Here is a 25,195-nt window from a genome sequence, read left to right as displayed (position 1 = left end):
GGTCACCGGATCTGGTGTCAATTTAAAGAAGTAGTCCAGTTACACATTTGTGGGCTTATAACTTGGCTTCTGAATGTCCTAGAGCGATCAGGTTTGTTTTAATGTACTCCAGTCAACAGCCCCTACAACCACAAAAAGGAATGGAGTCATTAGCACTTATGGTTTTTAAATGGCACCCAGAAATATGTTGCACGAAGCACAATTTCACATCATTCTGGGTTCATTTGTGTGAAAACAAGGTCCAATCAGGCTGAAACGTTACAGGAAGGTATAATCTATTGAGTTGTAAGTGATCTGAACGTTTCATGATGATAGCAATTTCCTAAGGGGGTCAAACCATGTCCCAAAGGTCACCGGATCTGGTGTCAATTTAAAGAAGTAGTCCAGTTACACATTTGTGGGCTTATAACTTGGCTTCTGAATGTCCTAGAGAGGTCAGGTTTGTTTTAGTGTACTCCAATCAACAGCCCCTACAACCACAAAAAGGAATGGAGACATTAGCACTTATGGTTTGTAAATGGCACCCAGAATTATGTTGCACGAAGCACAATTTCACATCATTCTGGGTCCATTTGTGTGAAAACAAGGTCCAATCAGGCTGAAACGCTACAAGAAGGTAGAATCTATTGAGTTGTAAGTGATCTGAACGTTTCATGATGATAGCACTTTCCTAAGGGGGTCAAACCATGTCCCAAAGGTCACAGGATCTGGTGTCAATTTAAAGAAGTAGTCCAGTTACACCTTTGTGGGCTTATGACTTGGCTTCTGAATATCCTAGAGAGATCAGGTTTGTTTTAGTGTAATCCAATCAACATCCCCTACAACCTCAAAAAGGAATGGAGTCATTAGCACTTATGGTTTTTAAATGGCACCCAGAATTATGCTGCACTAAGCACAATTTCACATCATTCTGGGTTCATTTGTGTGAAAACAAGGTCCAATCAGGCTGAAACGTTACAGGAAGGTAGAATCTATTGAGTTGTTAGTGATCTGAACGTTTCATGATGATAGCACTTTCCTAAGGGGGTCAAACCATGTCCCAAAGGTCAACAGATATGGTGTTAATTTAAAGAAGTAGTCCAGTTACACATTTGTGGGCTTATAACTTGGCTTCTGAATGTCCTAGAGAGATCAGGTTTGTTTTAGTGTACTCCAATCAACAGCCCCTACAACCACAAAAAGGAATGGAGTCATTAGCAATAATGGTTTTTAAATGGCACCCAGAAATATGTTGCACGAAGCACAATTTCACATCATTCTGGGTTCATTTGTGTGAAAACAAGGTCCAATCAGGCTGAAACGTTACAGGAAGGTATAATCTATTGAGTTGTAAGTGATCTGAACGTTTCATGATGATAGCAATTTCCTAAGGGGGTCAAACCATGTCCCAAAGGTCACCGGATCAGGTGTCAATTTAAAGAAGTAGTCCAGTTACACATTTGTGGGCTTATAACTTGGCTTCTGAATGTCCTAGAGAGGTCAGGTTTGTTTTAGTGTACTCCAATCAACAGCCCCTACAACCACAAAATGAATGGAGACATTAGCACTTATGGTTTGTAAATGGCACCCAGAATTATGTTGCACAAAGCACAATTTCACATCATTCTGGGTCCATTTGTGTGAAAACAAGGTCCAATCAGGCTGAAACGTTACAGGAAGGTAGAATCTATTGAGTTGTAAGTGATCCGAACGTTTCATGATGATAGCACTTTCCTAAGGGGGTCAAACCATGTCCCAAAGGTCACCGGATCTGGTGTCAATTTAAAGAAGTAGTCCAGTTACACATTTGTGGGCTTATAACTTGGCTTCTGAATGTCCTAGAGAGATCAGGTTTGTTTTAGTATACTCCAATCAACAGCCCCTACAACCACAAAAGGAATGGAGTCATTAGCACATATGGTTTTTAAATGGCACCCAGAATTATGTTGCACGAAGCACAATTTCACATCATTCTGGGTTCATTTGTGTGAAAACAAGGTCCAATCAGGCTGAAACGTTACAAGAAGGTAGAATCTATTGAGTTGTAAGTGATCTGAACGTTTCATGATGATAGCGCTTTCCTAAGGGGGTCAAACCATGTCCCAAAGGTCACCGGATCTGGTGTCAATTTAAAGAAGTAGTCCAGTTACACATTTGTGGGCTTATAACTTGGCTTCTGAATGTCCTAGAGCGATCAGGTTTGTTTTAGTGTACTCCAATCAACAGCCCCTACAACCACAAAAAGGAATGGAGTAGCTAGCACTTATGGTTTTTAAATGGCACCCAGAATTATGTTGCACGAAGCACAATTTCACATCATTCTGGGTTCATTTGTGTGAAAACAAGGTCCAATCAGGCTGAAACGTTACAAGAAGGTAGAATCTATTGAGTTGTAAGTGATCTGAACGGTTCACGATGATAGCACTTTCCTAAGGGGGTCAAACCATGTCCCAAAGGTCACCGGATCTGGTGTCAATTTAAAGAAGTAGTCCAGTTACACATTCGTGGGCTTATAACTTGGCTTCTGAATGTCCTAGAGAGATCAGGTTTGTTTTAGTATACTCCAATCAACAGCCCCTACAACCACAAAAAGGAATGGAGTCATTAGCACATATGGTTTTTAAATGGCACCCAGAATTATGTTGCACGAAGCACAATTTCACATCATTCTGGGTTCATTTGTGTGAAAACAAGGTCCAATCAGGCTGAAACGTTACAAGAAGGTAGAATCTATTGAGTTGTAAGTGATCTGAACGTTTCATGATGATAGCGCTTTCCTAAGGGGGTCAAACCATGTCCCAAAGGTCACCGGATCTGGTGTCAATTTAAAGAAGTAGTCCAGTTACACATTTGTGGGCTTATAACTTGGCTTCTGAATGTCCTAGAGCGATCAGGTTTGTTTTAGTGTACTCCAATCAACAGCCCCTACAACCACAAAAAGGAATGGAGTAGCTAGCACTTATGGTTTTTAAATGGCACCCAGAATTATGTTGCACGAAGCACAATTTCACATCATTCTGGGTTCATTTGTGTGAAAACAAGGTCCAATCAGGCTGAAACGTTACAAGAAGGTAGAATCTATTGAGTTGTAAGTGATCTGAACGGTTCACGATGATAGCACTTTCCTAAGGGGGTCAAACCATGTCCCAAAGGTCACCGGATCTGGTGTCAATTTAAAGAAGTAGTCCAGTTACACATTTGTGGGCTTATAACTTGGCTTCTGAATGTCCTAGAGAGATCAGGTTTGTTTTAATGTACTCCAATCAACAGCCCCTACAACCACAAAAAGGAATGGAGTCATTAGCACTTATGGTTTGTAAATGCCACCCAGAATTATGTTGCACGAAGCACAATTTCACATCATTCTGGGTCCATTTGTGTGAAAACAAGGTCCAATCAGGCTGAAACGTTACAAGAAGGTGGAATCTATTGAGTTGTAAGTGATCTGAACGTTTCATGATGATCGCACATTCCTATAGGGGGTCAAACCATGTCCCAAAGGTCACCGGGCCTGGTGTCACTTCAAAGAAGTAGTCCAGTTACACCTTTGTGGGCTTATAACTTGGCTTCTGAATGTCCTAGAGAGGTCAGGTTTGTTTTAGTGTACTCCAATCAACAGCCCCTACAACCACAAAAAGGAATGGAGTCATTAGCACTTATGGTTTGTAAATGGCACCCAGAATTATGTTGCACGAAGCACAATTTCACATAATTCTGGGTTCATTTGTGTGAAAACAAGGTCCAATCAGGCTGAAACGTTACAGGAAGGTAGAATCTATTGAGTTGTAAGTGATCTGAACGTTTCAAGATGATAGCACTTTCCTAAGGGGGTCAAACCATGTCCCAAAGGTCACCGGATCTGGTGTCAATTTAAAGAAGTAGTCCAGTTACACCTTTGTGGGCTTATAACTTGGCTTCTAAATGTCCTAGAGAGGTCAGGTTTGTTTTAGTGTACTCCAATCAACAGCCCCTACAACCACAAAAAGGAATGGAGTCATTAGCACTTATGGTTTGTAAATGGCACCCAGAATTATGTTGCACGAAGCACAATTTCACATCATTCTGGGTCCATTTAGGTGAAAACAAGGTCCAATCAGGTTGAAACGTTACAGGAAGGTAGAATCTATTGAGTTGTAAGTGATCTGAACGTTTCAAGATGATAGCACTTTCCTAAGGGGGTCAAACCATGTCCCAAAGGTCACCGGATATGGTGTCAATCTAAAGAAGTAGTCCAGTTACACATTTGTGGGCTTATAACTTGGCTTCTGAATGCCCTAGAGAGATCAGGTTTGTTTTAGTGTACTCCAATCAACAGCCCCTACAACCACAAAAAGGAATGGAGTCATTAGCACTTATGGTTTGTAAATGGCACCCAGAATTATGTTGCACGAAGCACAATTTCACATCATTCTGGGTTCATTTGTGTGAAAACAAGGTCCAATCAGGCTGAAACGTTACAGGAAGGTAGAATCTATTGAGTTGAAAGTGATCTGAACGTTTCATGATGATCGCACATTCCTATAGGGGTCAAAGCATGTCCCAAAGGTCACCGGGCCTGGTGTCACTTTAAAGAAGTAGTCCAGTTACACCTTTGTGGGCTTATAACTTGGCTTCTGACTGTCCTAGAGAGGTCAGGTTTATTTTAGTATACTCCAATCAACAGCCCCTACAACCACAAAAAGGAATGGAGTCATTAGCACTTATGGTTTTTAAATGGCACCCAGAATTATGTTGCACGAAGCACAATTTCACATCATTCTGGGTCCATTTGTGTGAAAACAAGGTCCAATCAGGCTGAAACGCTACAAGAAGGTAGAATCTATTGAGTTGTAAGTGATCTGAACGTTTCATGATGATAGCACTTTCCTAAGGGGGTCAAACCATGTCCCAAAGGTCACAGGATCTGGTGTCAATTTAAAGAAGTAGTCCAGTTACACCTTTGTGGGCTTATGACTTGGCTTCTGAATATCCTAGAGAGATCAGGTTTGTTTTAGTGTAATCCAATCAACATCCCCTACAACCTCAAAAAGGAATGGAGTCATTAGCACTTATGGTTTTTAAATGGCACCCAGAATTATGCTGCACTAAGCACAATTTCACATCATTCTGGGTTCATTTGTGTGAAAACAAGGTCCAATCAGGCTGAAACGTTACAGGAAGGTAGAATCTATTGAGTTGTTAGTGATCTGAACGTTTCATGATGATAGCACTTTCCTAAGGGGGTCAAACCATGTCCCAAAGGTCAACAGATATGGTGTTAATTTAAAGAAGTAGTCCAGTTACACATTTGTGGGCTTATAACTTGGCTTCTGAATGTCCTAGAGAGATCAGGTTTGTTTTAGTGTACTCCAATCAACAGCCCCTACAACCACAAAAAGGAATGGAGTCATTAGCAATAATGGTTTTTAAATGGCACCCAGAAATATGTTGCACGAAGCACAATTTCACATCATTCTGGGTTCATTTGTGTGAAAACAAGGTCCAATCAGGCTGAAACGTTACAGGAAGGTATAATCTATTGAGTTGTAAGTGATCTGAACGTTTCATGATGATAGCAATTTCCTAAGGGGGTCAAACCATGTCCCAAAGGTCACCGGATCAGGTGTCAATTTAAAGAAGTAGTCCAGTTACACATTTGTGGGCTTATAACTTGGCTTCTGAATGTCCTAGAGAGGTCAGGTTTGTTTTAGTGTACTCCAATCAACAGCCCCTACAACCACAAAATGAATGGAGACATTAGCACTTATGGTTTGTAAATGGCACCCAGAATTATGTTGCACAAAGCACAATTTCACATCATTCTGGGTCCATTTGTGTGAAAACAAGGTCCAATCAGGCTGAAACGTTACAGGAAGGTAGAATCTATTGAGTTGTAAGTGATCCGAACGTTTCATGATGATAGCACTTTCCTAAGGGGGTCAAACCATGTCCCAAAGGTCACCGGATCTGGTGTCAATTTAAAGAAGTAGTCCAGTTACACATTTGTGGGCTTGTAACTTGGCTTCTGAATGTCCTAGAGAGATCAGGTTTGTTTTAATGTAATCCAATCAACAGCCCTTACAACCACAAAAATGAATGGCGTCATTAGCACTTATGGTTTGTAAATGGCACCCAGAATTATGTTGCACGAAGCACAATTTCACATCATTCTGGGTCCATTTGTGTGAAAACAAGGTCCAATCAGGCTGAAACGTTACAGGAAGGTAGAATCTATTGAGTTGTAAGTGATCTGAACGTTTCATGATGATAGCACTTTCCTAAGAGGGTCAAACCATGTCCCAAAGGTCACCGGAACTGGTGTCAATTTAAAGAAGTAATCCAGTTACACATTTGTGGGCTTATAACTTGGCTTCTGAATGTCCTAGAGAGATCAGGTTTGTTTTAGTATACTCCAATCAACAGCCCCTACAACCACAAAAAGGAATGGAGTCATTAGCACATATGGTTTTTAAATGGCACCCAGAATTATGTTGCACGAAGCACAATTTCACATCATTCTGGGTTCATTTGTGTGAAAACAAGGTCCAATCAGGCTGAAACGTTACAAGAAGGTAGAATCTATTGAGTTGTAAGTGATCTGAACGTTTCATGATGATAGCGCTTTCCTAAGGGGGTCAAACCATGTCCCAAAGGTCACCGGATCTGGTGTCAATTTAAAGAAGTAGTCCAGTTACACATTTGTGGGCTTATAACTTGGCTTCTGAATGTCCTAGAGCGATCAGGTTTGTTTTAGTGTACTCCAATCAACAGCCCCTACAACCACAAAAAGGAATGGAGTAGCTAGCACTTATGGTTTTTAAATGGCACCCAGAATTATGTTGCACGAAGCACAATTTCACATCATTCTGGGTTCATTTGTGTGAAAACAAGGTCCAATCAGGCTGAAACGTTACAAGAAGGTAGAATCTATTGAGTTGTAAGTGATCTGAACGGTTCACGATGATAGCACTTTCCTAAGGGGGTCAAACCATGTCCCAAAGGTCACCGGATCTGGTGTCAATTTAAAGAAGTAGTCCAGTTACACATTTGTGGGCTTATAACTTGGCTTCTGAATGTCCTAGAGAGATCAGGTTTGTTTTAGTATACTCCAATCAACAGCCCCTACAACCACAAAAAGGAATGGAGTCATTAGCACATATGGTTTTTAAATGGCACCCAGAATTATGTTGCACGAAGCACAATTTCACATCATTCTGGGTTCATTTGTGTGAAAACAAGGTCCAATCAGGCTGAAACGTTACAAGAAGGTAGAATCTATTGAGTTGTAAGTGATCTGAACGTTTCATGATGATAGTGCTTTCCTAAGGGGGTCAAACCATGTCCCAAAGGTCACCGGATCTGGTGTCAATTTAAAGAAGTAGTCCAGTTACACATTTGTGGGCTTATAACTTGGCTTCTGAATGTCCTAGAGCGATCAGGTTTGTTTTAGTGTACTCCAATCAACAGCCCCTACAACCACAAAAAGGAATGGAGTAGCTAGCACTTATGGTTTTTAAATGGCACCCAGAATTATGTTGCACGAAGCACAATTTCACATCATTCTGGGTTCATTTGTGTGAAAACAAGGTCCAATCAGGCTGAAACGTTACAAGAAGGTAGAATCTATTGAGTTGTAAGTGATCTGAACGGTTCACGATGATAGCACTTTCCTAAGGGGGTCAAACCATGTCCCAAAGGTCACCGGATCTGGTGTCAATTTAAAGAAGTAGTCCAGTTACACATTTGTGGGCTTATAACTTGGCTTCTGAATGTCCTAGAGAGATCAGGTTTGTTTTAATGTACTCCAATCAACAGCCCCTACAACCACAAAAAGGAATGGAGTCATTAGCACTTATGGTTTGTAAATGCCACCCAGAATTATGTTGCACGAAGCACAATTTCACATCATTCTGGGTCCATTTGTGTGAAAACAAGGTCCAATCAGGCTGAAACGTTACAAGAAGGTGGAATCTATTGAGTTGTAAGTGATCTGAACGTTTCATGATGATCGCACATTCCTATAGGGGGTCAAACCATGTCCCAAAGGTCACCGGGCCTGGTGTCACTTCAAAGAAGTAGTCCAGTTACACCTTTGTGGGCTTATAACTTGGCTTCTGAATGTCCTAGAGAGGTCAGGTTTGTTTTAGTGTACTCCAATCAACAGCCCCTACAACCACAAAAAGGAATGGAGTCATTAGCACTTATGGTTTGTAAATGGCACCCAGAATTATGTTGCACGAAGCACAATTTCACATAATTCTGGGTTCATTTGTGTGAAAACAAGGTCCAATCAGGCTGAAACGTTACAGGAAGGTAGAATCTATTGAGTTGTAAGTGATCTGAACGTTTCAAGATGATAGCACTTTCCTAAGGGGGTCAAACCATGTCCCAAAGGTCACCGGATCTGGTGTCAATTTAAAGAAGTAGTCCAGTTACACCTTTGTGGGCTTATAACTTGGCTTCTAAATGTCCTAGAGAGGTCAGGTTTGTTTTAGTGTACTCCAATCAACAGCCCCTACAACCACAAAAAGGAATGGAGTCATTAGCACTTATGGTTTGTAAATGGCACCCAGAATTATGTTGCACGAAGCACAATTTCACATCATTCTGGGTCCATTTGTGTGAAAACAAGGTCCAATCAGGTTGAAACGTTACAGGAAGGTAGAATCTATTGAGTTGTAAGTGATCTGAACGTTTCAAGATGATAGCACTTTCCTAAGGGGGTCAAACCATGTCCCAAAGGTCACCGGATATGGTGTCAATCTAAAGAAGTAGTCCAGTTACACATTTGTGGGCTTATAACTTGGCTTCTGAATGCCCTAGAGAGATCAGGTTTGTTTTAGTGTACTCCAATCAACAGCCCCTACAACCACAAAAAGGAATGGAGTCATTAGCACTTATGGTTTGTAAATGGCACCCAGAATTATGTTGCACGAAGCACAATTTCACATCATTCTGGGTTCATTTGTGTGAAAACAAGGTCCAATCAGGCTGAAACGTTACAGGAAGGTAGAATCTATTGAGTTGAAAGTGATCTGAACGTTTCATGATGATCGCACATTCCTATAGGGGTCAAAGCATGTCCCAAAGGTCACCGGGCCTGGTGTCACTTTAAAGAAGTAGTCCAGTTACACCTTTGTGGGCTTATAACTTGGCTTCTGACTGTCCTAGAGAGGTCAGGTTTATTTTAGTATACTCCAATCAACAGCCCCTACAACCACAAAAAGGAATGGAGTCATTAGCACTTATGGTTTTTAAATGGCACCCAGAATTATGTTGCACGAAGCACAATTTCACATCATTCTGGGTTCATTTGTGTGAAAACAAGGTCCAATCAGGCTGAAACGTTACAGGAAGGTAGAATCTATTGAGTTGTAAGTGATCTGAACGTTTCATGATGATAGCACTTTCCTAAGAGGGTCAAACCATGTCCCAAAGGTCACCGGAACTGGTGTCAATTTAAAGAAGTAATCCAGTTACACATTTGTGGGCTTATAACTTGGCTTCTGAATGTCCTAGAGAGATCAGGTTCGTTTTAGTATACTCCAATCAACAGCCCCTACAACCACAAAAAGGAATGGAGTCATTAGCACTTATGGTTTTTAAATGGCACCCAGAATTATGTTGCACGAAGCACAATTTCACATCATTCTGGGTTCATTTGTGTGAAAACAAGGTCCAATCAGGCTGAAACGTTACAAGAAGGTAGAATCTATTGAGTTGTAAGTGATCTGAACGTTTCATGATGATAGCGCTTTCCTAAGGGGGTCAAACCATGTCCCAAAGGTCACCGGATCTGGTGTCAATTTAAAGAAGTAGTCCAGTTACACATTTGTGGGCTTATAACTTGGCTTCTGAATGTCCTAGAGCGATCAGGTTTGTTTTAGTGTACTCCAATCAACGGCCCCTACAACCACAAAAAGGAATGGAGTAGCTAGCACTTATGGTTTTTAAATGGCACCCAGAATTATGTTGCACGAAGCACAATTTCACATCATTCTGGGTTCATTTGTGTGAAAACAAGGTCCAATCAGGCTGAAACGTTACAAGAAGGTAGAATCTATTGAGTTGTAAGTGATTTGAACGGTTCACGATGATAGCACTTTCCTAAGGGGGTCAAACCATGTCCCAAAGGTCACCGGATCTGGTGTCAATTTAAAGAAGTAGTCCAGTTACACATTTGTGGGCTTATAACTTGGCTTCTGAATGTCCTAGAGAGATCAGGTTTGTTTTAGTGTACTCCAATCAACAGCCCCTACAACCACAAAAAGGAATGGAGTCATTAGCACCTATGGTTTGTAAATGCCACCCAGAATTATGTTGCACGAAGCACAATTTCACATCATTCTGGGTCCATTTGTGTGAAAACAAGGTCCAATCAGGCTGAAACGTTACAAGAAGGTGGAATCTATTGAGTTGTAAGTGATCTGAACGTTTCATGATGATCGCACATTCCTATAGGGGGTCAAACCATGTCCCAAAGGTCACCGGGCCTGGTGTCACTTCAAAGAAGTAGTCCAGTTACACCTTTGTGGGCTTATAACTTGGCTTCTGAATGTCCTAGAGAGGTCAGGTTTGTTTTAGTGTACTCCAATCAACAGCCCCTACAACCACAAAAAGGAATGGAGTCATTAGCACTTATGGTTTGTAAATGGCACCCAGAATTATGTTGCACGAAGCACAATTTCACATAATTCTGGGTTCATTTGTGTGAAAACAAGGTCCAATCAGGCTGAAACGTTACAGGAAGGTAGAATCTATTGAGTTGTAAGTGATCTGAACGTTTCAAAATGATAGCACTTTCCTAAGGGGGTCAAACCATGTCCCAAAGGTCACCGGATCTGGTGTCAATTTAAAGAAGTAGTCCAGTTACACATTTGTGGGCTTATAACTTGGCTTCTGAGTGTCCTAGAGAGATCAGGTTTGTTTTAGTGTACTCCAATCAACAGCCCCTACAACCACGAAAAGGAATGGAGTCATTAGCACTTATGGTTTGTAAATGGCACCCAGAATTATGTTGCACGAAGCACAATTTCACATCATTCTGGGTCCATTTGTGTGAAAACAAGGTCCAATCAGGCTGAAACGTTACAGGAAGGTAGAATCTACTGAGTTGTAAGTGATCTGAACGTTTCATGATGATAGCACTTTCCTAAGGGGGTCAAACCATGTCCCAAAGGTCACCGGATCTGGTGTCACTTTAAAGAAGTAGTCCAGTTACACATTTGTGGCCTTATAACTTGGCTTCTGAATGTCCTAGAGAGGTCAGGTTTATTTTAATGTACTCCAATCAACAGCCCCTACAACCACAAAAAGGAATGGAGTCATTAGCACTTATGGTTTGTAAATGGCACCCAGAATTATGTTGCACGAAGCACAATTTCACATCATTCTGGGTCCATTTGTGTAAAAACAAGGTCCAATCAGGCTGAAACGTTACAGGAAGGTAGAATCTTTTGAGTTGTAAGTATTCTGAACGTTTCATGATGATAGCGCTTTCCTAAGGGGGTCAAACCATGTCCCAAAGGTCACCGGATCTGGTGTCAATTTAAAGAAGTAGTCCAGTTACACATTTGTGGGCTTATAACTTGGCTTCTGAATGTCCTAGAGAGATCAGGTTTGTTTTAGTGTACTCCAATCAACAGCCCCTACAACCACAAAAAGGAATGGAGTCATTAGCACTTATGGTTTGTAAATGGCACCCAGAATTATGTTGCACGAAGCACAATTTCACATCATTCTGGGTCCATTTGTGTGAAAACAAGGTCCAATCAGGCTGAAACGTTACAGGAAGGTAGAATCTATTGAGTTGTAAGTGATCTGAACGTTTCATGATGATAGCACTTTCCTAAGGGGGTCAAACCATGTCCCAAAGGTCACCGGAACTGGTGTCAATTTAAAGAAGTAGTCCAGTTACACATTTGTGGGCTTATAACTTGGCTTCTGAATGTCCTATAGAGATCAGGTTATTTTTAATGCACTCCAATCAACAGCCCCTACAACCACAAAAATGAATGGAGTCATTAGCACTTATGGTTTGTAAATGGCACCCAGAATTATGTTGCACGAAGCACAATTTCACATCATTCTGGGTCCATTTGTGTGAAAACAAGGTCCAATCAGGCTGAAACATTAGAGGAAGGTAGAATCTATTGAGTTGTAAGTGATCTGAACGTTTCATGATGATAGCACTTTCCTAAGGGGGTCAAACCATGTCCCAAAGGTCACCGGATCTGGTGTCAATTGAAAGAAGTAGTCCAGTTACACATTTGTGGGCTTATAACTTGGCTTCTGAATGTCCTAGAGAGATCAGGTTTGTTTTAGTGTACTCCAATCAACAGCCCCTACAACCACAAAAAGGAATGGAGTCATTAGCACTTATGGTTTGTAAATGGCACCCAGAATTATGTTGCACGAAGCACAATTTCACATCATTCTGGGTTCATTTGTGTGAAAACAAGGTCCAATCAGGCTGAAATGTTACAGGAAGGTAGAATCTATTGAGTTGTAAGTGATCTGAATGTTTTATTATGATAGCACTTTCCTAAGAGGGTCAAACCATGTCCCAAAGGTCACCGGATCTGGTGTCAATTTAAAGAAGTAGTCCAGTTACACATTTGTGGGCTTATAACTTGGCTTCTGAATGTCCTAGAGAGATCAGGTTTGTTTTAGTGTACTCAAATCTACAGCCCCTACAACCACAAAAAGGAATAGAGTCATTAGCACTTATGGTTTGTAATTGCCACCCAGAATTATGTTGCACGAAGCACAATTTCACATCATTCTGGGTCCATTTGTGTGAAAACAAGGTCCAATCAGGCTGAAACGTTACAGGAAGGTAGAATCTATTGAGTTGTAAGTGATCTGAACGTTTCATGATGATCGCACATTCCTATAGGGGGTCAAACCATGTCCCAAAGGTCACCGGGCCTGGTGTCACTTCAAAGAAGTAGTCCAGTTACACCTTTGTGGGCTTATAACTTGGCTTCTGAATGTCCTACAGGGGTCAGGTTTGTTTTAGTGTACTCCAATCAACAGCCCCTACAACCACAAAAAGGAATGGAGTCATTAGCACTTATGGTTTGTAAATGGCACCCAGAATTATGTTGCACGAAGCACAATTTCACATCATTCTGGGTCCATTTGTGTGAAAACAAGGTCCAATCAGGCTGAAATGTTACAAGAAGGTAGAATCTATTGAGTTGTAAGTGATCTGAACGTTTCATGATGATCGCACATTCCTATAGGGGGTCAAACCATGTCCCAAAGGTCACCGGGCCTGGTGTCACTTCAAAGAAGTAGTCCAGTTACACCTTTGTGGGCTTATAACTTGGCTTCTGAATGTCCTAGAGAGGTCAGGTTTGTTTTAGTGTTCTCCAATAAACAGCCCCTACAACCACAAAAAGGAATGGAGTCATTAGCACTTATGGTTTTTAAATGGCACCCAGAATTATGTTGCACGAAGCACAATTTCACATCATTCTGGGTCCATTTGTGTGAAAACAAGGTCCAATCAGGCTGAAACGTTACAGGAAGGTAGAATCTATTGAGTTGTAAGTTATCTGAGCGTTTCATGATGATAGCACTTTCCTAAGGGGGTCAAACCATGTCCCAAAGGTCACCGGATCTGGTGTCAATTTACAGAAGTTGTCCAGTTACACATTTGTGGGCTTATAACTTGGCTTCTGAATGTCCTAGAGAGATCAGGTTTGTTTTAGTGTACTCCAATCAACAGCCCGTACAACCACAAAAAGGAATGGAGTCATTAGCACTTATGGTTTGTAAATGGCACCCAGAATTATGTTGCACGAAGCACAATTTCACATCATTCTGGGTTCATTTGTGTGAAAACAAGGTCCAATCAGGCTGAAATGTTACAGGAAGGTAGAATCTATTGAGTTGTAAGTGATCTGAATGTTTTATTATGATAGCACTTTCCTAAGAGGGTCAAACCATGTCCCAAAGGTCACCGGATCAGGTGTCAATTTAAAGAAGTAGTCCAGTTACACATTTGTGGGCTTATAACTTGGCTTCTGAATGTCCTAGAGAGATCAGGTTTGTTTTAATGTACTCCAATCAACAGCCCCTACAACCACAAAAAGGAATGGAGTCATTAGCACTTATGGTTTGTAAATGGCACCCAGAATTATGTTGCACGAAGCACAATTTCACATCATTCTGGGTCCATTTGTGTGAAAACAAGGTCCAATCAGGCTGAAACGTTACAGGAAGGTAGAATCTATTGAGTTGTAAGTGATCTGAACGTTTCATGATGATAGCACTTTCCTAAGGGGGTCAAACCATGTCCCAAAGGTCACCGGAACTGGTGTCAATTTAAAGAAGTAGTCCAGTTACACATTTGTGGGCTTATAACTTGGCTTCTGAATGTCCTATAGAGATCAGGTTATTTTTAATGCACTCCAATCAACAGCCCCTACAACCACAAAAATGAATGGAGTCATTAGCACTTATGGTTTGTAAATGGCACCCAGAATTATGTTGCACGAAGCACAATTTCACATCATTCTGGGTCCATTTGTGTGAAAACAAGGTCCAATCAGGCTGAAACATTAGAGGAAGGTAGAATCTATTGAGTTGTAAGTGATCTGAACGTTTCATGATGATAGCACTTTCCTAAGGGGGTCAAACCATGTCCCAAAGGTCACCGGATCTGGTGTCAATTGAAAGAAGTAGTCCAGTTACACATTTGTGGGCTTATAACTTGGCTTCTGAATGTCCTAGAGAGATCAGGTTTGTTTTAGTGTACTCCAATCAACAGCCCCTACAACCACAAAAAGGAATGGAGTCATTAGCACTTATGGTTTGTAAATGGCACCCAGAATTATGTTGCACGAAGCACAATTTCACATCATTCTGGGTTCATTTGTGTGAAAACAAGGTCCAATCAGGCTGAAATGTTACAGGAAGGTAGAATCTATTGAGTTGTAAGTGATCTGAATGTTTTATTATGATAGCACTTTCCTAAGAGGGTCAAACCATGTCCCAAAGGTCACCGGATCTGGTGTCAATTTAAAGAAGTAGTCCAGTTACACATTTGTGGGCTTATAACTTGGCTTCTGAATGTCCTAGAGAGATCAGGTTTGTTTTAGTGTACTCAAATCTACAGCCCCTACAACCACAAAAAGGAATAGAGTCATTAGCACTTATGGTTTGTAATTGCCACCCAGAATTATGTTGCACGAAGCACAATTTCACATCATTCTGGGTCCATTTGTGTGAAAACAAGGTCCAATCAGGCTGAAACGTTACAGGAAGGTAGAATCTATTGAGTTGTAAGTGATCTGAACGTTTCATGATGATCGCACATTCCTATAGGGGGTCAAACCATGTCCCAAAGGTCACCGGGCCTGGTGTCACTTCAAAGAAGTAGTCCAGTTACACCTTTGTGGGCTTATAACTTGGCTTCTGAATGTCCTACAGGGGTCAGGTTTGTTTTAGTGTACTCCAATCAACAGCCCCTACAACCACAAAAAGGAATGGAGTCATTAGCACTTATGGTTTGTAAATGGCACCCAGAATTATGTTGCACGAAGCACAATTTCACATCATTCTGGGTCCATTTGTGTGAAAACAAGGTCCAATCAGGCTGAAATGTTACAAGAAGGTAGAATCTATTGAGTTGTAAGTGATCTGAACGTTTCATGATGATCGCACATTCCTATAGGGGGTCAAACCATGTCCCAAAGGTCACCGGGCCTGGTGTCACTTCAAAGAAGTAGTCCAGTTACACCTTTGTGGGCTTATAACTTGGCTTCTGAATGTCCTAGAGAGGTCAGGTTTGTTTTAGTGTACTCCAATCAACAGCCCCTACAACCACAAAAAGGAATGGAGTCATTAGCACTTATGGTTTGTAAATGGCACCCAGAATTATGTTGCACGAAGCACAATTTCACATCATTCTGGGTCCATTTGTGTGAAAACAAGGTCCAATCAGGCTGAAACGTTACAGGAAGGTAGAATCTATTGAGTTGTAAGTGATCTGAACGTTTCAAGATGATAGCACTTTCCTAAGGGGGTCAAACCATGTCCCAAAGGTCACCGGATCTGGTGTCAATTTAAAGAAGTTGTCCAGTTACACATTTGTGGGCTTATAACTTGGCTTCTGAATGTCCTAGAGAGATCAGGTTTGTTTTAGTGTACTCCAATCAACAGCCCCTACAACCACAAAAAGGAATGGAGTCATTAGCACTTATGGTTTGTAAATGGCACCCAGAATTATGTTACACGAAGCACAATTTCACATCATTCTGGGTTCATTTGTCTGAAAACAAGGTCCAATCAGGCTGAAACGTTACAGGAAGGTAGAATCTATTGAGTTGAAAGTGATCTGAACGTTTCATGATGATCGCACATTCCTATAGGGGTCAAACCATGTCCCAAAGGTCACCGGATCTGGTGTAAATTTAAAGAAGTAGTCCAGTTACACATTTGTGGGCTTATAACTTGGCTTCTGAATGTCCTAGAGCGATCAGGTTTCTTTTAGTGTACTCCAATCAACAGCCCCTACAACCACAAAAAGGAATGGAGTCATTAGCACTTATGGTTTGTAAATGGCACCCAGAATTATGTTGCACAATGCACAATTTCACATCATTCTGGGTCCATTTGTGTGAAAACAAGGTCCAATCAGGCTGAAACGTTACAGGAAGGTAGAATCTATTGAGTTGTAAGTTATCTGAGCGTTTCATGATGATAGCACTTTCCTAAGGGGGTCAAACCATGTCCCAAAGGTCACCGGATCTGGTGTCAATTTACAGAAGTTGTCCAGTTACACATTTGTGGGCTTATAACTTGGCTTCTGAATGTCCTAGAGAGATCAGGTTTGTTTTAGTGTACTCCAATCAACAGCCCGTACAACCACAAAAAGGAATGGAGTCATTAGCACTTATGGTTTGTAAATGGCACCCAGAATTATGTTGCACGAAGCACAATTTCACATCATTCTGGGTTCATTTGTGTGAAAACAAGGTCCAATCAGGCTGAAATGTTACAGGAAGGTAGAATCTATTGAGTTGTAAGTGATCTGAATGTTTTATTATGATAGCACTTTCCTAAGAGGGTCAAACCATGTCCCAAAGGTCACCGGATCAGGTGTCAATTTAAAGAAGTAGTCCAGTTACACATTTGTGGGCTTATAACTTGGCTTCTGAATGTCCTAGAGAGATCAGGTTTGTTTTAATGTACTCCAATCAACAGCCCCTACAACCACAAAAAGGAATGGAGTCATTAGCACTTATGGTTTGTAAATGGCACCCAGAATTATGTTGCACGAAGCACAATTTCACATCATTCTGGGTCCATTTGTGTGAAAACAAGGTCCAATCAGGCTGAAACGTTACAGGAAGGTAGAATCTATTGAGTTGTAAGTGATCTGAACGTTTCATGATGATAGCACTTTCCTAAGGGGGTCAAACCATGTCCCAAAGGTCACCGGAACTGGTGTCAATTTAAAGAAGTAGTCCAGTTACACATTTGTGGGCTTATAACTTGGCTTCTGAATGTCCTATAGAGATCAGGTTATTTTTAATGCACTCCAATCAACAGCCCCTACAACCACAAAAATGAATGGAGTCATTAGCACTTATGGTTTGTAAATGGCACCCAGAATTATGTTGCACGAAGCACAATTTCACATCATTCTGGGTCCATTTGTGTGAAAACAAGGTCCAATCAGGCTGAAACATTACAGGAAGGTAGAATCTATTGAGTTGTAAGTGATCTGAACGTTTCATGATGATAGCACTTTCCTAAGGGGGTCAAACCATGTCCCAAAGGTCACCAGATCTGGTGTCAATTTAAAGAAGTAGTCCAGTTACACATTTGTGGGCTTATAACTTGGCTTCTGAATGTCCTAGAGAGATCAGGTTTGTTTTAGTGTACTCCAATCAACAGCCCCTACAACCACAAAAAGGAATGGAGTCATTAGCACTTATGGTTTGTAAATGGCACCCAGAATTATGTTGCACGAAGCACAATTTCACATCATTCTGGGTTCATTTGTGTGAAAACAAGGTCCAATCAGGCTGAAATGTTACAGGAAGGTAGAATCTATTGAGTTGTAAGTGATCTGAATGTTTTATTATGATAGCACTTTCCTAAGAGGGTCAAACCATGTCCCAAAGGTCACCGGATCTGGTGTCAATTTAAAGAAGTAGTCCAGTTACACATTTGTGGGCTTATAACTTGGCTTCTGAATGTCCTAGAGAGATCAGGTTTGTTTTAGTGTACTCAAATCTACAGCCCCTACAACCACAAAAAGGAATAGAGTCATTAGCACTTATGGTTTGTAATTGCCACCCAGAATTATGTTGCACGAAGCACAATTTCACATCATTCTGGGTCCATTTGTGTGAAAACAAGGTCCAATCAGGCTGAAACGTTACAGGAAGGTAGAATCTATTGAGTTGTAAGTGATCTGAACGTTTCATGATGATCGCACATTCCTATAGGGGGTCAAACCATGTCCCAAAGGTCACCGGGCCTGGTGTCACTTCAAAGAAGTAGTCCAGTTACACCTTTGTGGGCTTATAACTTGGCTTCTGAATGTCCTACAGGGGTCAGGTTTGTTTTAGTGTACTCCAATCAACAGCCCCTACAACCACAAAAAGGAATGGAGTCATTAGCACTTATGGTTTGTAAATGGCACCCAGAATTATGTTGCACGAAGCACAATTTCACATCATTCTGGGTCCATTTGTGTGAAAACAAGGTCCAATCAGGCTGAAATGTTACAAGAAGGTAGAATCTATTGAGTTGTAAGTGATCTGAACGTTTCATGATGATCGCACATTCCTATAGGGGGTCAAACCATGTCCCAAAGGTCACCGGGCCTGGTGTCACTTCAAAGAAGTAGTCCAGTTACACCTTTGTGGGCTTATAACTTGGCTTCTGAATGTCCTAGAGAGGTCAGGTTTGTTTTAGTGTACTCCAATCAACAGCCCCTACAACCACAAAAAGGAATGGAGTCATTAGCACTTATGGTTTGTAAATGGCACCCAGAATTATGTTGCACGAAGCACAATTTCACATCATTCTGGGTCCATTTGTGTGAAAACAAGGTCCAATCAGGCTGAAACGTTACAGGAAGGTAGAATCTATTGAGTTGTAAGTGATCTGAACGTTTCAAGATGATAGCACTTTCCTAAGGGGGTCAAACCATGTCCCAAAGGTCACCGGATCTGGTGTCAATTTAAAGAAGTTGTCCAGTTACACATTTGTGGGCTTATAACTTGGCTTCTGAATGTCCTAGAGAGATCAGGTTTGTTTTAGTGTACTCCAATCAACAGCCCCTACAACCACAAAAAGGAATGGAGTCATTAGCACTTATGGTTTGTAAATGGCACCCAGAATTATGTTGCACGAAGCACAATTTCACATCATTCTGGGTTCATTTGTCTGAAAACAAGGTCCAATCAGGCTGAAACGTTACAGGAAGGTAGAATCTATTGAGTTGAAAGTGATCTGAACGTTTCATGATGATCGCACATTCCTATAGGGGTCAAACCATGTCCCAAAGGTCACCGGATCTGGTGTAAATTTAAAGAAGTAGTCCAGTTACACATTTGTGGGCTTATAACTTGGCTTCTGAATGTCCTAGAGCGATCAGGTTTGTTTTAGTGTACTCCAATCAACAGCCCCTACAACCACAAAAAGGAATGGAGTCATTAGCACTTATGGTTTGTAAATGGCACCCAGAATTATGTTGCACAATGCACAATTTCACATCATTCTGGGTCCATTTGTGTGAAAACAAGGTCCAATCAGGCTGAAACGTTACAGGAAGGTAGAATCTATTGAGTTGTAAGTGATCTGAATGTTTCAAGATGATAGCACTTTCCTAAGGGGGTCAAACCATGTCCCAAAGGTCACCGGATCTGGTGTAAATTTAAAGAAGTAGTCCAGTTACACATTTGTGGGCTTATAACTTGGCTTCTGAATGTCCTAGAGAGATCAGGTTTGTTTTAGTATACTCCAATCAACAGCCCCTACAACCACAAAAAGGAATGGAGTCATTAGCACTTATGGTTTGTAAATGGCACCCAGAATTATGTTGCACGAAGCACAATTTCACTTCATTCTGGGTCCATTTGTGTGAAAACAAGGTCCAATCAGGCTGAAACGTTACAGGAAGGTAGAATCTATCTAGTTGTAAGTGATCTGAACGTTTCAAGATGATAGCACTTTCCTAAGGGGGTCAAACCATGTCCCAAAGGTCACCGGATCTGGTGTCAATTTAAAGAAGTAGTCCAGTTACACATTTGTGGGCTTATAACTTGGCTTCTGAATGTCCTAGAGAGATCAGGTTTGTTTTAGTGTACTCCAATCAACAGCCACTACAACCACAAAAAGGAATGGAGTCATTAGCACTTATGGTTTGTAAATGGCACCCAGAATTATGTTGCACGAAGCACAATTTCACATCATTCTGGGTTCATTTGTGTGAAAAGAAGGTCCAATCAGGCTGAAACGTTACAGGAAGGTAGAATCTATTGAGTTGTAAGTGATCTGAACGTTTCATGATGATAGCACTTTCCTAAGGGGGTCAAACCATGTCCCAAAGGTCACCGGATCTGGTGTCAATTTAAAGAAGTAGTCCAGTTACACATTTGTGGGCTTATAACTTGGCTTCTGAATGTCCTAGAGAGATCAGGTTTGTTTTAATGTACTCCAATCAACAGCCCCTACAACCACAAAAAGGAATGGAGTCATTAGCACTTATGGTTTGTAAATGGCACCCAGAATTATGTTGCACAAAGCACAATTTCACATCATTCTGGGTTCATTTGTGTGAAAACAAGGTCCAATCAGGCTGAAACGTTACAGGAAGGTAGAATCTATTGAGTTGTTAGTGATCTGAACGTTTCATGATGATAGCACTTTCCTAAGGGGGTCAAACCATGTCCCAAAGGTCAACAGATCTGGTGTCAATTTAAAGAAGTAGTCCAGTTAAACATTTGTGGGCTTATAACTTGGCTTCTGAATGTCCTAGAGAGATCAGGTTTGTTTTAGTGTACTCCCATCAACAGCCCCTACAACCACAAAAAGGAATGGAGTCATTAGCACTTATGGTTTTTAAATGGCACCCAGAATTATGTTGCATGAAGCACAATTTCACATCATTCTGGGTTCATTTGTGTGAAAACAAGGTCCAATCAGGCTGAAACGTTACAGGAAGGTATAATCTATTGAGTTGTAAGTGATCTGAACGTTTCATGATGATAGCAATTTCCTAAGGGGGTCAAACCATGTCCCAAAGGTCACCGGATCTGGTGTCACTTTAAAGAAGTAGTCCAGTTACACATTTGTGGGCTTATAACTTGGCTTCTGAATGTCCTAGAGAGGTCAGGTTTGTTTTAGTGTACTCCAATCAACAGCCCCTACAACCACAAAAAGGAATGGGGACATAGGTACTTATGGTTTGTAAATGGCACCCAGAATTATGTTGCACGAAGCAAATTTTCACATCATTCTGGGTCCATTTGTGTGAAAACAAGGTCCAATCAGGCTGAAACGCTACAAGAAGGTAGAATCTATTGAGTTGTAAGTGATCTGAACGTTTCATGATGATAGCACTTTCCTAAGGGGGTCAAACCATGTCCCAAAGGTCACAGGATCTGGTGTCAATTTAAAGAAGTAGTCCAGTTACACATTTGTGGGCTTATAACTTGGCTTCTGAATATCCTAGAGAGATCAGGTTTGTTTTAGTGTACTCCAATCAACATCCCCTACAACCTCAAAAAGGAATGGAGTCATTAGCACTTATGGTTTTTAAATGGCACGCAGAATTATGCTGCACTAAGCACAATTTCACATCATTCTGGGTTCATTTGTGTGAAAACAAGGTCCAATCAGGCTGAAACGTTACAGGAAGGTAGAATCTATTGATTTGTAAGTGATCTGAACGTTTCATGATGATAGCACTTTCCTAAGGGGGTCAAACCATGTCCCAAAGGTCACCGGATCTGGTGTCAATTTAAATAAGTAGTCCAGTTACACATTTGTGGGCTTATAATTTGGCTTCTGAATGTCCTAGAGAGATCAGGTTTGTTTTAATGTACCCCAACCAACAGCCCCTACAACCACAAAAAGGAAGGGAGTCATTAGCACTTATGGTTTGTAAATGGCATCCAGAATTATGTTGCACGAAGCACAATTTCACATCATTCTGGGTTCATTTGTGTGAAAACAAGGTCCAATCAGGCTGAAACGTTACAGGAAGGTTGAATCTACTGAGTTGTAAGTGATCTGAACGTTTTATGATGATAGCACTTTCCTAAGGGGGTCAAACCATGTCCCAAAGGTCACCGGATCTGGTGTCAATTTAAAGAAGTAGTCCAGTTACACATTTGTGGGCTTGTAACTTGGCTTCTGAATGTCCTAGAGAGATCAGGTTTGTTTTAATGTAATCCAATCAACAGCCCTTACAACCACAAAAATGAATGGAGTCATTAGCACTTATGGTTTGTAAATGGCACCCAGAATTATGTTGCACGAAGCACAATTTCACATCATTCTGGGTTCATTTGTGTGAAAACAAGGTCCAATCAGGCTGAAACGTTACAGGAAGGTAGAATCTATTGAGTTGAAAGTGATCTGAACGTTTCATGATGATCGCACATTCCTATAGGGGTCAAACCATGTCCCAAAGGTCACCCGGCCTGGTGTCACTTTAAAGAAGTAGTCCAGTTACACCTTTGTGGGCTTATAACTTGGCTTCTGAATGTCCTAGAGAGGTCAGGTTTGTTTTAGTGTACTCCAATCAACAGCCCCTACAACCACAAAAAGGAATGGAGTCATTAGCACTTATGGTTTTTAAATGGCACCCAGAATTATGTTGCACAAAGCACAATTTCACATCATTCTGGGTTCATTTGTGTGAAAACAAGGTCCAATCAGGCTGAAACGTTACAGGAAGGTAGAATCTATCTAGTTGTAAGTGATCTGAACATTTCAAGATGATAGCACTTTCCTAAGGGGGTCAAACCATGTCCCAAAGGTCACCGGATCTGGTGTCAATTTAAAGAAGTAGTCCAGTTACACATTTGTGGGCTTATAACTTGGCTTCTGAATGTCCTAGAGAGATCAGGTTTGTTTTAATGTACTCCAATCAACAGCCACTACAACCACAAAAAGGAATGGAGTCATTAGCACTTATGGTTTGTAAATGGCACCCAGAATTATGTTGCACGAAGCACAATTTCACATCATTCTGGGTTCATTTGTGTGAAAAGAAGGTCCAATCAGGCTGAAACGTTACAGGAAGGTAGAATCTATTGAGTTGTAAGTGATCTGAACGTTTCATGATGATAGCACTTTCCTAAGGGGGTCAAACCATGTCCCAAAGGTCACCGGATCTGGTGTCAATTTAAAGAAGTAGTCCAGTTACACATTTGTGGGCTTATAACTTGGCTTCTGAATGTCCTAGAGCGATCAGGTTTGTTTTAATGTACTCCAGTCAACAGCCCCTACAACCACAAAAAGGAATGGAGTCATTAGCACTTATGGTTTTTAAATGGCACCCAGAAATATGTTGCACGAAGCACAATTTCACATCATTCTGGGTTCATTTGTGTGAAAACAAGGTCCAATCAGGCTGAAACGTTACAGGAAGGTATAATCTATTGAGTTGTAAGTGATCTGAACGTTTCATGATGATAGCAATTTCCTAAGGGGGTCAAACCATGTCCCAAAGGTCACCGGATCTGGTGTCAATTTAAAGAAGTAGTCCAGTTACACATTTGTGGGCTTATGACTTGGCTTCTGAATATCCTAGAGAGATCAGGTTTGTTTTAGTGTAATCCAATCAACATCCCCTACAACCTCAAAAAGGAATGGAGTCATTAGCACTTATGGTTTTTAAATGGCACCCAGAATTATGCTGCACTAAGCACAATTTCACATCATTCTGGGTTCATTTGTGTGAAAACAAGGTCCAATCAGGCTGAAACGTTACAGGAAGGTAGAATCTATTGAGTTGTTAGTGATCTGAACGTTTCATGATGATAGCACTTTCCTAAGGGGGTCAAACCATGTCCCAAAGGTCAACAGATATGGTGTTAATTTAAAGAAGTAGTCCAGTTACACATTTGTGGGCTTATAACTTGGCTTCTGAATGTCCTAGAGAGATCAGGTTTGTTTTAGTGTACTCCAATCAACAGCCCCTACAACCACAAAAAGGAATGGAGTCATTAGCAATAATGGTTTTTAAATGGCACCCAGAAATATGTTGCACGAAGCACAATTTCACATCATTCTGGGTTCATTTGTGTGAAAACAAGGTCCAATCAGGCTGAAACGTTACAGGAAGGTATAATCTATTGAGTTGTAAGTGATCTGAACGTTTCATGATGATAGCAATTTCCTAAGGGGGTCAAACCATGTCCCAAAGGTCACCGGATCAGGTGTCAATTTAAAGAAGTAGTCCAGTTACACATTTGTGGGCTTATAACTTGGCTTCTGAATGTCCTAGAGAGGTCAGGTTTGTTTTAGTGTACTCCAATCAACAGCCCCTACAACCACAAAATGAATGGAGACATTAGCACTTATGGTTTGTAAATGGCACCCAGAATTATGTTGCACAAAGCACAATTTCACATCATTCTGGGTCCATTTGTGTGAAAACAAGGTCCAATCAGGCTGAAACGTTACAGGAAGGTAGAATCTATTGAGTTGTAAGTGATCCGAACGTTTCATGATGATAGCACTTTCCTAAGGGGGTCAAACCATGTCCCAAAGGTCACCGGATCTGGTGTCAATTTAAAGAAGTAGTCCAGTTACACATTTGTGGGCTTATAACTTGGCTTCTGAATGTCCTAGAGCGATCAGGTTTGTTTTAATGTACTCCAGTCAACAGCCCCTACAACCACAAAAAGGAATGGAGTCATTAGCACTTATGGTTTTTAAATGGCACCCAGAAATATGTTGCACGAAGCACAATTTCACATCATTCTGGGTTCATTTGTGTGAAAACAAGGTCCAATCAGGCTGAAACGTTACAGGAAGGTATAATCTATTGAGTTGTAAGTGATCTGAACGTTTCATGATGATAGCAATGTCCTAAGGGGGTCAAACCATGTCCCAAAGGTCACCGGATCTGGTGTCAATTTAAAGAAGTAGTCCAGTTACACATTTGTGGGCTTATGACTTGGCTTCTGAATATCCTAGAGAGATCAGGTTTGTTTTAGTGTAATCCAATCAACATCCCCTACAACCTCAA

This window comes from Nothobranchius furzeri, chromosome 3 (assembly GCF_043380555.1).
Source record: "Nothobranchius furzeri strain GRZ-AD chromosome 3, NfurGRZ-RIMD1, whole genome shotgun sequence".
Lineage (NCBI taxonomy): Eukaryota > Metazoa > Chordata > Actinopteri > Cyprinodontiformes > Nothobranchiidae > Nothobranchius > Nothobranchius furzeri.
Note: the sequence above shows the minus strand (reverse complement) of the source record.